The sequence below is a fragment of the Bradysia coprophila genome, unplaced genomic scaffold, assembly GCF_014529535.1.
Source record: "Bradysia coprophila strain Holo2 unplaced genomic scaffold, BU_Bcop_v1 contig_538, whole genome shotgun sequence".
Classification (NCBI taxonomy): domain Eukaryota; kingdom Metazoa; phylum Arthropoda; class Insecta; order Diptera; family Sciaridae; genus Bradysia; species Bradysia coprophila.
This window is the reverse complement of record NW_023503785.1, coordinates 73,615-90,720: the sequence shown is the minus strand read 5'-3', so window position 1 is coordinate 90,720 and position 17,106 is coordinate 73,615.

The following is a 17,106-nucleotide window of genomic DNA, read 5'->3' as shown; positions in this document are numbered from 1 at the left end:
GGACCTGCGTCACGCCCGCTAACTAACGTGCGGGCATGATTAACGTCAAGCTAAGATTGTACTATTCATACCATAAAAGATGTTTTTTGAAAAGAAAAAAAAAACCCCGAGAAAATTTTTTGATATTACTAACACTGGATTGATATATTCGCGACATAGCCGAGCGTTTTTCTATTGATAAGGTAAAAGAATAGAAGACGATAAAAAATGACTGCTGTATAGTGCCGTTCCAGACACTGTTCCAGAAGTTAAGCCCCCAGAAAGTAGGAAAAAACTTGCATTTTGGCACCAACTTTTTTTCCAAGACTTCTGTACGCTTGCAGCACAAAAGTACTGGGTTGATTTACATGTGGAAAGTTAGTGGGTATGCCAGCTACAAGACCCCATACTTAGTTCCGTGGAACATCGATGCTGTAGGTAAGGCGGACGCCCAGAACATCTACTATATACAGAACTCTCTCGTATATACACGCACCAAGCAGTGCGTGTACTCTACCTGCAGGTCTTTCCAAGGCCGACATTCGTACAACGTTACAATAATTTAAAATAATTTTTTCTTGAGTTATTGTCGAAAAACTGTTTTCGGAACTCTCTGACATGTCTTTACTTTTGATCACTTTTCACAGAAAATAATTCTTTCTCGAAAAAGTGAAGGATACGTCTCTTCTTCTTCTTCTTTTTCAGCCTGTTTCTATCCACTGCTGGATGTAGGCCTCTCCAACTTCTTTCCATTTCGTACGATCCATTGCCATTTGCTCCCAGTTTGTACCTGCAATATTCTTAATTCCGTTTGTCCATCTCTCTGGTGGTCTACCTATAGCTCGTCTTTTATATGGTCGCCAGTTCATGATCTTTTTGGTCCAACGTTCGTCTGTCCTTCTTGCAATATGTCCCGCCCAGCTCCATTTCAGAGATGCTATTCTTTCCATGACATCAACGACCCTGGTTTGTTGTCGAATCCATTGATTCGTCATTCTGTCTCTGAGTGTTATTCCAAGCATACTCCGTTCCATATATCTAGGACATAAACTGAAGTTAGGTCTCGACAACCAGACTGCAGAAATAAGACGTAGGATTGGTCTTGCATGGGCAGCGTTCGGAAAACTCAGACTAATTTTCAAAAGCAAAATGAATAATAGTCTGAAACGCAAAGTTTTCGACACTTGTGTCCTTCCAGTGCTCACTTATGGAGCGGAAACGTTAACTTTAACGAAAGCATCCGAAGATAAATTGAGAGGGACACAAAGAGCCATGGAACGGAGTATGCTTGGAATAACACTCAGAGACAGAATGACGAATCAATGGATTCGACAACAAGCCAGGGTCGTTGATGTCATGGAAAGAATAGCATCTCTGAAATGGAGCTGGGCGGGACATATTGCAAGAAGGACAGACGAACGTTGGACCAAAAAGATCATGAACTGGCGACCATATAAAAGACGAGCTATAGGTAGACCACCAGAGAGATGGACAAACGGAATTAAGAATATTGCAGGTACAAACTGGCAGCAAATGGCAATGGATCGTACGAAATGGAAAGAAGTTGGAGAGGCCTACATCCAGCAGTGGATAGAAACAGGCTGAAAAAGAAGAAGAAGAAGAGACGTATCCTTCACTTTTTCGAGAAAGAATTATTTTCTGTGAAAAGTGATCAAAAGTAAAGACATGTCAGAGAGTTCCGAAAACAGTTTTTCGACAATAACTCAAGAAAAAATTATTTTAAATTATTGTAACGTTGTACGAATGTCGGCCTTGGAAAGACCTGCAGGTAGAGTACACGCACTGCTTGGTGCGTGTATATACGAGAGAGTTCTGTATATAGTAGATGTTCTGGGCGTCCGCCTTACCTACAGCATCGATGTTCCACGGAACTAAGTATGGGGTCTTGTAGCTGGCATACCCACTAACTTTCCACATGTAAATCAACCCAGTACTTTTGTGCTGCAAGCGTACAGAAGTCTTGGAAAAAAAGTTGGTGCCAAAATGCAAGTTTTTTCCTACTTTCTGGGGCTTAACTTCTGGAACAGTGTCTGGAACGGCACTATACAGCAGTCATTTTTTATCGTCTTCTATTCTTTTACCTTAGCAATAGAAAAACGCTCGGCTATGTCGCGAATATATCAATCCAGTGTTAGTAATATCAAAAAATTTTCTCGGTTTTTTTTTTTCTTTTCAAAAAACATCTTTTATGGTATGAATAGTACAATCTTAGCTTGACGTTAATCATGCCCGCACGTTAGTTAGCGGGCGTGACGCAGGTCCACTACCAAAAATGTTTTAACAAAATTTTTTTGAGGACGGCGGAGCATATTTACAGCAACTTTTTTACTTCTCCCCCTTCACTCCAACGACCCTAAAACTTAGATATTTGGAATCTGGGCATCAATACGAGTTCAACGAGCTATCACACGTTACTACAGCTTCAAAATTGGCCGAGATATTGAACTTCGAAATATTGATGTTTGTATGAAAATAAGCAAAATTTCGAATTTTCAGATAACTGAAATCGCCTACGTTCGTTAGTTAGATAGTTAGTTAGTTCCAGGATCCAGGAACTCCTAAACGTTTCTATAGATTTTCCTGAAATTTTGGTTATAGGCTAATAATGGCCCAAAAATAAGAATGGAATTTTCAAAAGTTGGAAAAACCCATATCTTGGGAGCTGGAGCTCCCCAAAGTCTCCATACAAATGCCATATAAAAGCCAATTTGTATATGTGTGTGTGTGTGTTTTGTATATTTTGGCACATGAAATTGATGGCCATGTGTGTTGTTTTGGGATGTGTTTCTTGTTGGAAATTGTGTGGTATGGTTGGGCAGCTGGAAAAATTTAGTCAATTTCGGTGTATGTTGGGCAGCGGGAAAAATTTGGTCACTTTTGGTGTATGTTGGGCAGCGGGAAAAATTTGGTCACTTTCGGTGAATATATTTAGTATATAGCTATATTGACATATATAGTTACATTGACCTATATATAGTTAGTATATAGCTATATTGACCTATATATAGCTATATTGACCTATATAGTTAGTATATAGCTAAAATTTTAATTTTTTTTTAAATTTTTGCAAATTTTCCAAAATTTGAAATTTTTTTCAAAATTTTAAAAAAAATTCTAAATTTTAAACAATTTTCAAAATTTTTCAAAATTTTCAAAATTTTCAAAATTTTAAAAATTTTCAAATTTTTTAAATTTTGCGTCACAAAGTAGGTACATGTTGCTGGCACCGCCACCATTTAGGGCTGTGTCGAGTTATGGCTCATTTTAAAGGGCTCGTTTAGGGCTGACGAATAAAACCGGTCCCGAGTTTAGGGCTGTCGATTTACGTGAGTTATACCGTTTTGAAGTTTTCAAGCATGTCACTTAAGTGTTTTGTCATAAACTGAATAGGTTTTTGACTTTCCACTCAATCTATGATTTGGGGCTAGTTTAGGGCTGACGATTGAAACTTTAACAAAAGCATCCGAAGATAAATTGAGAGTGACACAAAGAGCCATGGAACGGAGTATGCTTGGAATAACACTCAGAGACAGAATGACGAATCAATGGATTCGACAACAAACCAGGGTCGTTGATGTCATGGAAAGAATAGCATCTCTGAAATGGAGCTGGGCGGGACATATTGCAAGAAGGACAGACGAACGTTGGACCAAAAAGATCATGAACTGGCGACCATATAAAAGACGAGCTATAGGTAGACCACCAGAGAGATGGACAAACGGAATTAAGAATATTGCAGGTACAAACTGGCAGCAAATGGCAATGGATCGTACGAAATGGAAAGAAGTTGGAGAGGCCTACATCCAGCAGTGGATAGAAACAGGCTGAAAAAGAAGAAGAAGAAGAAGAAGATTGAAACCGGTCCCGAGTTTAGGGCTGCTCAAATACCATAGTTATTCAATTTTTTCTTGAAAAAACATGTCATATTGGCAGTTTTGGATGTTATTCATAGTGTTCCTAGTTGAAAGTATATATTAACGTTTGGGGCTAGTTTAGGGCTGACAATTGAAGCCAATCCTGAGTTTAGGGCTGCTATCCCGCCAATGATATTCAGCTTTCTCTAAACACAAACATGTCATATTAGCTCTTTCAACGATATTCAAAAAGCGTCTGACTAAAATTATAGTCTATCGTTTAGGGATCATTTAGGGCTGATGATTGAAACCGGTCCAGAGTTTGGAGCCGCTCAGTGACCAAAGTTATCCGATGATTAAGAAAAAAAGCATGTCATAATGGGCGTTTTGTTGATATACAATGTGTTTCTTAATTAAATCATAGCTTCACGTTTAGGGATTATTTAGGGCTGACAATTGAATCCGACCTCAAGTCTAGGGATCTTGAACGAGCAAAGTTATTCGAGTTATCACCCATCAACTGTTCCATTGGAAATTTTCAAGATATTTGATGATCAGATTTCAAGTCTATGACGTGAATCCATCGTTGTCTCTGAGGTATTTTTCAACATTATTTCAAGAGCAACTACGGTATTAATTTTATTTGAACAGTTTCTCCTCTCGAAAACTAAGACCAAAGTCAAAGTTTTAAGAGTCATATCGCCAAGACTTCGGGCGATTATGGAACAAGCGGTCTCCGATTTTAATGAGTGATAGCTCATTGGATTCGTCTTTCAATTCTAGCAAACACGTATCTTTCATTTTTCGAAAAAAATTATTTTCTGTGAAAAGCGTTCAAAAGTAAAGACATGTCAGAGGGTAACCAATAACTCAAGAAAAAAATATTTTAATTTTTGGAATGTTGTACGAATGTCGCCAAGATTTCAGGGCAATATGACTCTTAAAACTTTGACATAAACTAAGTTATGATTGTTCTAGTACTTCTAAAACTACAGAACGAATTTGTGTCGCTTAGCGGATGAAGTTATTCCATATCTAATAAGTTACGACTTGGTAGTATTGTGTTCTAATCTAGCCGTAGAGATAAAGGAGAGAGGGACTGTGAGGGCTCTAGCATAGCTGAAGAATATTTTTAATTTTCAACTGATCAACAATTTTGAGCTAGTTTATTCCTAAAATTTGGAACCAGTCATGTATTTAGGTTAGCAATCCATCAAAAACTACGAGAGGTGGTTTACTCTGAAAGTAATACTCTCATATTAAAAGATCCATAAAAATGTTGCATTAAGCGATAGGGGTAGAGGCTTGTTTATCGCTACAAATCAGATAAAGTTATTGAATCTCTTATTGAGTATGATTGTTCTAACAATGCTAAAATGCACTTAAGACTAGAGAATAGCACTGCCTTTGGTCTTAGTTTTCGAGAGGAGAAACTGTTCAAATAAAATTAATACCGTAGTTGCTCTTGAAATAATGTTGAAAAATACCTCAGAGACAACGATGGATTCACGTCATAGACTTGAAATCTGATCATCAGATATCTTGAAAATTGAACAGTTGATGGGTGATAACTCGAATAACTTTGCTCGTTCAAGATCCCTAGACTTGAGGTCGGATTCAATTGTCAGCCCTAAATGAGCCCTAAACGTGAAGCTATGATTTAATTAAGAAACACATTGTATATCAACAAAACGCCCATTATGACATGCTTTTTTTCTTAATCATCTGATAACTTTGGTCACTGAGCGGCTCCAAACTCTGGACCGGTTTCAATCATCAGCCCTAAATGATCCCTAAACGATAGACTATAATTTTAGTCAGACGCTTTTTGAATATCGTTGAAAGAGCTAATATGACATGTTTGTGTTTAGAGAAAGCTGAATATCATTGGCGGGATAGCAGCCCTAAACTCAGGATTGGCTTCAATTGTCAGCCCTAAACTAGCCCCAAACGTTAATATATACTTTCAACTAGGAACACTATGAATAACATCCAAAACTGCCAATATGACATGTTTTTTCGAGAAAAAATTGAATAACTATGGTATTTGAGCAGCCCTAAACTCGGGACCGGTTTCAATCGTCAGCCCTAAACTAGCCCCAAATCATAGATTGAGTGGAAAGTCAAAAACCTATTCAGTTTATAACAAAACACTTAAGTGACATGCTTGAAAACTTCAAAACGGTATAACTCACGTAAATCGACAGCCCTAAACTCGGGACCGGTTTTATTCGTCAGCCCTAAACGAGCCCTTTAAAATGAGCCATAACTCGACACAGCCCTAAATGGTGGCGGTGCCAGCGACATGTACCTTCACAAAAAGGCAGATGATTCGGACGTATTAGGACGTATTCTTGCCTATTTTAAAAAAATTCTTAAAAGTACTTTCCTCAACATCTGCCACTTGTGACGCAAATTTTTTTTGGTAAAATTTTGTTTCTAGAATTTCTTTGGTCAAATTTTTGCTGTTACAGTTTTTGCGTACAAGCGGAGAATGCGTCACCTCCAGCGATATCAGTTGTTTTGGAAGTATGCACAGGGACTTGCGTCACTTTTACTCTTTTGATTGTTTTTGACTGATTTATTACTACTGATGAAGTGTACTAATTTCTTTACGAATGCATCGAAATTAGTAAAACGTGAGCGGGTTGACGATCCATTGACCGGGCCCAAATGAAGTGTTCGGATTCCTCATTACGTTAATTCGTGTGGTTTGAGTCGGTTCAGCCTCCTTACTTCGCTTGTGATGTCGAGCAGGAGAGAGAATGGCTTCTATGTTGGTGTGGTTTAACAGTCTCGTTTCGTGCTTGATGACATATTCTCGAATTACTTCGGCTACCCATTTTATTTCTAGATCTCTGTGTATTTCTTTGTTCGTCACAAAACGGTATGCGTTGGTGATAATTCGTAGAAATTTGTTTTGGCATGTTTGGATGACTTCGATGTTTGATTTTTTAGCGCAGCCCCAGAGTGCTGCACCGTACATCCAGATCGGTGCTAATATTGATTTGTAGATCAATCTCTTGCAATACAGGTTCAGTTGTGAGTTGTATCCAACTAGCCAGTACATTTGTCTTGATTTCAGTTTAATTTGTTGAGCTTTCTGTTTCACATGATGTTTCCAGTTTAATTTGTTGTCCAAATTTAGTCCCAGATATTTTGCTGACTCTGCCTGTGGAACTGGATTTCCATTTAGGAAGATGCGGAGATTGCTATTTATGTGACGCAATGCGAAAGTGACGTGATTAGATTTTGACTCATTGAGTTTTATTTTCCAATCGATGGTCCACTGATTTATTTTATCTAATGATTCTTGCAGTTTTTTAACAGCCTCACTATGATGATCCGTTGCCATAATCGCTGTGTCATCAGCGAATGTGCCAATGAAAGAGTTCTCTGAGACGGGTATGTCGGCAGTGTATATCGTGTATAGGAGAGGAGCTAGTACGCTTCCTTGTGGTACACCTGCCATGATTGGATAGTAGTTGGAATAAGTTTCTTCGTCTTTCACTCGGAATTTCCTTTCCGACGTATATGATTCAAGCAATTTACAGTAGTTTTCTGGAAGTATTTTGCTCAATTTGTAAATGAGTCCTTCGTGCCATACTTTATCAAATGCCTGTGATACATCTAGAAATGCTGCTGGGCAGTATTCCTTATTTTCGAACGCTCGTTCAATTGTAGTAGTCAATCTATGAATTTGCTCTATTGTTGAATGTTTGTTTCTAAACCCAAATTGGAAATCAGGGATTTTCACAAGAGATTTTATACGTTTGATCAGTAGTTTCTCGAAAATTTTTGAGATTGTTGGTAGGAGTGAAATTGGTCGGGGGGTTTTAGTCAAAAAAAAGTGTTAGCGTACAGCACATGACCTCAGGAGTCCGGAACAGTAATTAGTTTTACCGCATACGCGGTGTGATTCCCCGAAAAAATTATTCATCTAGGATATATAAACAAACATTATACTTCTGTAAATTGTCAAAGTGTCATTCGCATATCTTGTTGTCTCGTTTTCGCTTATGCGATAAAAAAGAATATGCACGTATGACAAGCCGTCTCGGCAAGCCTCGACCGCTTTGTCATACGTGCACAATATTTATTTCAATTGGACCAATATTTGCTACGCGACAGGAGTTTGGAAATTCGTTTGCTCCCACTTGATTATATTGTTTTTTCAAACTCCTGACGCGTAGCAAATATTGGTCCAATTGAAAAATTATTTACTGTTCCAGGGGTCATGTGCTATACGGTAACACTTTATTTGACTAAAATCCTCCGAGAAAATTTTTCGAATTTTTCTCTTGAAATTACTAACATTGTATCTGTTGTAACGATCTATACTCGCGACATAGCGTTTTTCTATTAATAAAAAATACCTGCCGTAGTACCGTTCCAGACGCTGTTCCAGCAGTTGGGCCCCCAGAAAGTAGGAAAAAACTTGCATTTTGGCACCAACTTTTTTTCCAGACTTCTGTAGGCTTGCAGCACAAAATTTCTGGGTTCATTTATATGTCGAACGATGGTGGGTGAGGCCAGATATAGCGCCCCATACTCAGTTCCGTGGAACATAGAAGCTACAGGGAAGGCGGACTCTCCGGACATTCACTATATTTTTAGTCATAACTCTCGTGTATGTACTCGCACAGCCAGTGCGTATACTCTACAGTTATGTTAGTTATTGTTCTTAAATACTATAATAAGAGAGTATATAGTACGGAGGTACGTTACATGTAGGTCTTTCCAAGGCCGACATTCGTACAACGTTAGAATAATTTAAAATAATTTTTTCTTGAGTTATTGCCGAAGAACTGTTTTCGGAACCCTCTGTCATGTCTTTACTTTTGAACGCTTTTCACAGAAAATAAATTTCTTTTCGAAAAAGTGTAGGATACGTGTTTTCTCGAATTGAAAGACGAATCCAACGAGCTATCACTCATTAAAATCGGAGCCCGCTTATTCCCCAATCGCCTGAAGTCTTGGCGATATCACTCTTCAGAGTTGATGCAGGCGACGGTTCTTACAAGAATAAATCTAATTAAAAAAAAGGTTCAAATGTTCGAAAATAATGGCAACATATTATTCGGTTTTTGTTATAATAAAAACAAATCCTCTGCGAGCTCTCCGAATTATTCACATTTTCTTTTGTTGCCGCTGAAAGTCATTACTTTCATCAGCATCAGCTTATACATTCGAAATTGACACAACCAAAATATTCAGAAATTATCTATTTGTTTCGTAAAAAGTTTTATTACAAAAAAATATGTCAAACTTGTCAAACTTTCCGATGTTCAGTCGCTCTACTCCAGTTCTGTCGTTTCTTCGTTAAGTCCCAGTACAAATAACTGATCAATAGCGCTGCATTTTTCAATCATTTTGCAAAGTGTCGATGCAAAGTGTGTACTGTGTAGGGTAGACGTACTAATCACCGGACGATTAATTTTTTTGTAGACTTCGTGCACGTATTATACAAGCACAAGCTATTATTTTGGATAGTTTGTATTTTCGGCGTCGGGGAATCTCGCACAGTGCGAAATTCCCCTCTATAAGGGAATCTTGCACACGTGTGCGAGTTTATGGAACTGGTGTGCGAGATTATGGAACTGGTGTGCGATTTTATGGAACTGGTGTGCGAGTTTATGGAACTGGTGTGCGAGTTAATAGAACTGGTGTTCGAGTTAATAGAACTGGTGTGCGAGTTAATAGAACTGGTGTGCGAGTTAATAGAACTGGTGTGCGAGTTTATAGAACTGGTGTGTGAGTTTATAGAACTCGTGTGCGAACTATCTGGACGATAGTGCAACCTTCGTGTTGAATGCACAATACACCTAGACGACTGTGCAACCTTCATGTTGAATGCACAATACACATAGACGATTGTGCAACCTTCGTGTTGGATGCACAGTACATCTAGACGTTTGTGCAACTTTCCTGTTGAATGCACAATACACCTAGACGATTGTGCAGCCTTCGTGTTGGATGCACAATATATTAAGATGTATTGTGCATTCAACGCGAAGGTTTTACAATCGTTTGAGAACAGTGAAAACACGTCCTTACTGCTTGAAGGCAGATTTATTATTATTTCTTTATTATTCTTTATTCTTTAATTATTAATCTTAACTATATTAGTATATGGAGAGAGCGGTGCACTCATTCTCTCATTTACAGCTATGTTAGTTATTGTTCTTAAATACTATAATAAGAGAGTATATAGTACGGAGGTACGTTACACCACCGACCTTTTTTTTTAAAAAAAAAAAGATAATAATAATAATAAAAAAATTTCATATTTAAGAAAACTAATACTATGATAACATATTTTCTCCTTATCTTTTTTTTATTTTTTTTTTAATAATTATAAAATAAAATTCAAACATTTGCCAAGAATTTTCAATTTATCTTTATAAATTAATTTTTCTTTGTTCGTTTTTCAATAATTGTTGATCAATAATTACTGCATTTGGTCCTTGAATTTCTTTTACTTTGAATGGTCCAACATACATAGGATCAAATTTATGACGTTCTTCGTTTTCAATTAAAACTAAGTCATCAATATTTATAGGTAATGGTCTTGCTGTTTTATCATATCTTGTTTTTCTATCGGTTTTAAATTTTTGTAAACAGTTTCTTGCAAGTGCATTAGCATATTGTAAGCGATATTATAATAATCATCATAATTGTACACTGGATCTATGTTATCTGAATTCAAAAATTCGTGATTTGGTGGCAATTTACCAAAAATTAAAGTGAATGGACTATAGCCATAGAGAGATGTGGAAGGTGTCGTGTTAAAACAATAAGTAAAGTAACTTAGCCATTGATCCCAATCGGTTTTATTTTGATCAATATAAGAACGTACGTATTCATTGAATGTACGGTGTGATCTTTCGACTGTACATATGCTTCTGGAATGGTACGGTGTGGATGTAGTTCTTGATATATCGAATAATTTACATAGTTCATTCAAAATTTCATTTACATATTCTGAACCTCTATCTGAACACAAAACTTTCATGGGTCCGTAAATTAGTATCATATTTTCAAAGATTGCTTTTGCTATAGTGACTGCAGATTTATTTGGAATTGGAATTGAAACAAAATATCTGGTTAAACCACATACTAATGTTACTGCATAAATATTACCTTTATCGCTTTTAATAAACGGTCCTATTGTATCTACAAAAACAACATCAAACGCTTTCATTGGCGTTTCTGTAATTTGTAATTCTTCTTTGTTTTTAAAGAAAACTTTATTTTTCTGGCAATTTTCGCAATTTTTAATGAAGTTATCTATATCATTAGTCATATTTTTCCAGTAATAATACATTTTCAATTTCAAATATAATCTTTTTTTACCGCAGTGTCCTCCAGTGCCTATATTCGCGAAAATATTTTCTTAATTTTCTCAAATTTTCACAAATTTCATATATATATATTAACTGGGATATGCGAATCTCTAAATTCTGAACACGAATGAAGAAATCAAAATGTTTTTGGAAAGTACAGGGTGGGTATTTTTCATGAAATCTTCGATTTCGCTGTTTTCTTTCCTGTTTTTTCAAATTTTTTTCGTAGACTTACTAATTATTTGATGGATATTTAGGAAATGCGGTCTTTCGAACCTTTTTTCTTATTCGTAGTTGTATGAATGCCAAATATTGTAAGATCCGTTCAAATGCTGACGAAAATAAATAACTTTTCTTATTCTAACTGAAAAGTGCCCAGCTCACCTACCAAAAGAGGTTCACGTTGGTTTAAAACGCACGAAAACCGCTTGTAAACCTATTGCTACGTTGTTTAAATATGGTGCATACGTGCAATTTGATACGTCAAGATATTCATGCTCTTTGTTTTATACATATGACCAAATTATGTGATTAGGAGCGAATTGAAACAAAAAACGATTACGGCCTCGTACTCGTATCAAACAAATATATACATTTATATCCCGATACGACGAAGAGAAACTAGTTCTGAGTTACATTTGTTTCTGTTTCGATAAAGTGCTACGATTTTCAGTTTTCAATATTACTATCCTATTACTTGCATCCATCATTGTAATTTATGCAACAAGTTGCGAAAAGTAGTTGTTTTTGTCACTAGATGTGATGTTATCAGACGAGCGTAGCAAGTTTGATAACAACATCGTGTGACAAAAACAACCACTTTCGCAACGTGTTGCATACAACGTTTTATGCAATTTTGTCGCAAAATCACTTTTTCATGTATTATTTCAAGGTATATTGATTTACTTTTTATCACTAGTGACAAAAAGTTATATGGAAGTCCTTTTTGTCACTAGTGATAAAAAGTAAATCAATATACCTTGAAATAATACATGAAAAAGTGAACATTTTGCGACGGAATTGCATAAAAGTATTTTTAATCGGTTGATTTCAAATCTTGTACTTCAATTTTTTTAACATGCATTTTACTACTGAAATAGTAAAATCATACTACACAGAGCTTCGATAACAGATGAATATAATGAAAATAATGGGGAACTATAAATTGGACAAATTATTTTTAATTGTTGTTAAACATCATAATAAGCAAAAACTGCTCCAAAATGGCTGATCTATATTTTCAGCCAAAGATGTCAATACCCATGTAATTCTTGTTGCAGACAACCCTACATCTACTTTGATAGTCCATACGAAAATCGATTACGGTGGCCTTTGCGAGTTGCTTTTTTTACTTCTGTGACGAAAGAAAAACCTCCAAGTCGGTAGTACTGACTCAGTGGAATAATGCGTTGCGTCAAATTAGTTTAAAAAACGATTATTTAGCAAAAAAAAAAAAAAACAAACGACAGCATTTACTAAATATCCACAAATAATTAGTAATGTGCGTTTTTTAATTAGCGAATTCAAACGCCAAAACATCATAGACTGGGAAGCACTTAATTGACTGGGAACATGGATGACTTTTAAAACTCTGATAAATCGAAAATTGTGTTTTTTAAAGATGAACAAACTGTAAGTCTAATAAAAAAAAATTGAAAAAAAACGAGAAAAGCAACGATATAGAAAATTTTATGAAAAAATAAGTAATTTTCTTTAATTTTCCCAAATTTCATAAATTTTCACAAATTTCATAGACTTTCACAAATTTTCGTGAATTTTCATAAATTTTCTCAAATTTTCACAATTTTCATGAATTTTCTCAAATTTTCACAATTTTCTTGAAATATTTTCGCGAATATAGGCACTGGTGTCCTCTGACCACTGGATCATTGTGATATTTTTTTAATAATTCGTATTGTTCATTGGAATCTGTAATTATTTGTATTTTGGGTAACAACCCAATTGATATTTTCTTTAAAAATTTATTCCCTAAGGATTTAAATTCGTTTGTTGTTATTTTTTAAAATAGTTCATCGTACCCTTAGGAGACGTGTTGTTTTAATACAACAATTTCAATTTTGTACTGAAATACAACAAAAATGCAACAATGCAACACTTTTGGTCTACCGTTAGTTATCATAGAGTTAATGCAATTACTAAATTTTTGGAATTTATTTTATTCATTTCATGTTCTACATTAATAACACTTGGCCTAAGTCGAGGGTGTTCTGTTCATACACAAAATTCTTCATATTTATTATACGTTTCTATTCATTTTTCTTGTTTATAACATATTTTGGTGACTTCAAATTCAAGTCAAATTTAATTATCGGGTAATTTTCTACTTCGGCTGGATTAATTATTTCATAGACTGGTACGTACCTTACTTCTTTATCATTATTATTTTCATCAATACTGAAACTATCAGCTTTTTGTTCATTATTGTTCACATCTTGAACATGTCGTCGCTTTTCGTCATAATTGTCATAGTCATTGTGTTTGTTTTTATTTTTCTTTAGTTCGTCTCGCTTGCGAGATTGAAATTCTTCTTTAATTTTACGAGTTTCACTCCTAGTTTGAACTCTTCTTACAAAATCGCTTTCACTTTAAGAATTCTCTCTAATATCCTTAAAATCTATATGTGATAACGCGTCCGCTATTACGTTGTCCTTACCCTTAATATGTTCTATGCTAAAATCGTATTCTTCTAAATCTAAACGCATTCTCATCAGCTTTGATGATGGGTCCTTCATTGAATAAAGATGGACTAAAGAACGGTGATCGCTTTAACTAACTAACTCTAACTAAAATTTTTTTCCAAAAATATAAGGACGGAAATGCTTTATAGCCCAATGAATGGCAGTCAATTCTTGCAATGGAGTAGATTTATTGCGTTCCCCAGGCGTGAATGCGTAAGCAATTGGTAATTGTATTCCATCATAATCTTGGGAAAGTACGACCCCACAAGCAATTTTGCTTGCATCAGTTGTTACGCAAAAAGGCTTCGCGATGTCGGGATACTTCAAAATTGGTGGATTAATTAAAGAATTTTTTAAATGTTGAAAAGCTGTTTCACACTCATTGCTCCAAGTGAATTTAACATTTTTCTTATTCAATTTAGTTAGATGTGATGAATAATGCGCGAAATGCTATATAAATCGTCTGTAATAATTACAAAATTGAACAAATCTATGAGCTTCTGCTCCATTAGTGGGTCTCGGGTAATTTAAAATTTTGTCATATTTGGATTCATCGGGAGAAATACCATGCTCAGTACATTTATGACCTAAATAAGTTACTTCGGCTTGGACAAATTCACATTTATCGGGACTCAGTTTTAGGTTAACTTTACGACAAATATCAAACACTTGCTTCAAATTTTTAATCATTTGCTGTTCTGAAATAGCTATCGGAATTAAATCATCCATATAAATGAATCCATGGTTAGGTGGCAATCCTGAAAAAGCTATTGTCATCATTCTCTGGAATGAATTTGGACCTATTTTAAGACCAAAAGGTATTGAATTGAATCTAAATGAACCTTTGTCAGTAGAAAAAGATGTAATGTCTTTAGAGTCTTCGTCCAATGGGATTTGATGAAAACCATTTAGGAAATCAATACAAGAAAATATGCGCGCTCGTCCCAACTGATCCAATATATCATCTATTCTAGGCAGTGGGAATGTGTCTGATACAAGTTTTTTTTATTTATAGCTCTATAATCTACACAAAATCTCCATCTTTTCTCAAGACTGTTTGGAAGTGATTTCTTCGGTACTAACAGAATTGGACTGTTATATTCAGAACGAAAGGTCTATCGTTCCATTTCTCTGCATATTGTCTACTATTTTATCAATTTCTTATTTATGAGCATAGGGAATGCGATAATTCTTAATATATACAGGAATGTCATCTTTTAATCGTAGTTTCTGTTTGTAAAAATTATTCATACTAATTCTATCTGTCGCTAAGGCAAATAAATCTAAATATTGCTTACATAAAGCATATTCTGGAAAATTCTTTTGAAGTTTCTTTAAAATTAAATCTTTATTCGTATGTTCATGAATACTAGTATCAAAAACATCATAGTCAGAAAGATTTTCTACTTTTATATTTGCATCTTTAATAACTATATTCTCATCATTAGTGTTCAATATTCTGACATAAGTATTGTAATTATCCACTATTGTTCGTTCTATAAAAACACCGGGTTGAATTTCCTGATTTGGAATAACCTTATCGTCGTCACCTGCATTTAAAATTATTCGTCTAATAACTTCACAACGCGCTGGTATTCCTAAAGCATTCATATAATAACACGTATCTTCAGATGGTTGATCGTGAATTGGAATTATCAACTTTTCATGAAAATCATTTCTTCGGATGGTAAGCCTCCATTTAAAGAAATCTAACTTACATCTAAACTTACGTACAAAATCCAATCCTATTATACCATCGGCTGGTATTGGAAAATGATCATCTACTACATGGAAAGAGTGATTCAATGTGCAACCATCAATCACTACATCAGTTTTTGTCAATCCTAATGTCTGTATATAGCCTTTCTTAATACCTGATATAAAACTAATCGTACTGAAGTCAATGAAAAAATCATTAAACATTGAGTTGCGGTTTACAAGCGAAATAGTTGCTCATGTATGTATTAAAAAAATGAGGGTTCTTTTGGACATTTGACATGTCAATCTAATAAAACATCCCAATTTAAGTCTCATACTGTAAACTCTCGACAAAATTAGTTCCGTTGGTTCGCTTGGGTAGTGTTGCATCTGTCCCCCAGCACTACCATCTGAGGATTCGGTCCGTTTCCCTGATCGGATACGTACCTAACCATCGCCCTGTCGTCATTGTTAGAACCATTGTATCCTCCCCTACGATAACCGCCTCTATTTCCTCTATTTCCTCCCCGATTATAATAAGAATTATTGTACGAACCATTGTACCTACCACGACTATTGTAACCGCCTCTATAGTTCTTTCTATTGTGACCGGAATTGGAGTTAAAGTTATTCGAATTGAAGTTATTGAAATTTCCTCGTCTGTTAAATCGTCCTGTATTACGACTATCATTCAAATACATCACCGAACTATGCGAAGTAGACTCGTTGCTAGTGCTAACAAATTTCGCAACGGCGTCATTTACACTCTCAAATTTTCCTGCTTCCATAACTAGCTTAACTTTATCGGATGAGGCATTATGCTTCATAGCTATAACAGATTGCTGTGTAGTATATTTACTAGCTAAAGCGGGAGTCAGTCCTTCGGAAATGAAAGCTGATTCTAAGGATTCTGCTAATTCTTCAATCTCTTTCGTGTATTTGTTCGCAGACTTATCCTTTTGCTAAACATTATGGATTTTTGCAATCAACGATTCAGAGGTCTCTCCTTTTATAGTAATTTTGAGCATGTCAATAACGTTTTGAATCGTGTCGTCGCTGGCAAGAAGGCATGACCTAGCTTTCCCTGTAAACTTAGATTTAATTTGCTTAACAGCAATAACTTCATGGGTCCCTACACTCTCAGCTAGCAATTCTAAAGAATCAATAGAAGTTTGTAATTTATCAGAACTTCCATCATACGCGGGTATAATTCTTGACGCTAGCGTCATAAATTCAGAAGGTGTCGTCATATTAACGTTATTGTTATTAGCGTTTCCGTTATTCTGATTGTCTTGGTCGTTGTCTTCCATATGAAATATATTTGTCAGTAAGTCATCTTCAGGGTTATCAAAAAAATCGTTCAAATTATTTTCGTTCTCTACGTCATCATCGTCAGTTCTTGTCTCTGTTGTCAAGAGCCTTATGTCTACTCGCTGAAATAATTTATGGTCAGAAAACACATAGCTTAATCTAAGTCTTTTCAAACATTTAATAAACTTTTGACGAACC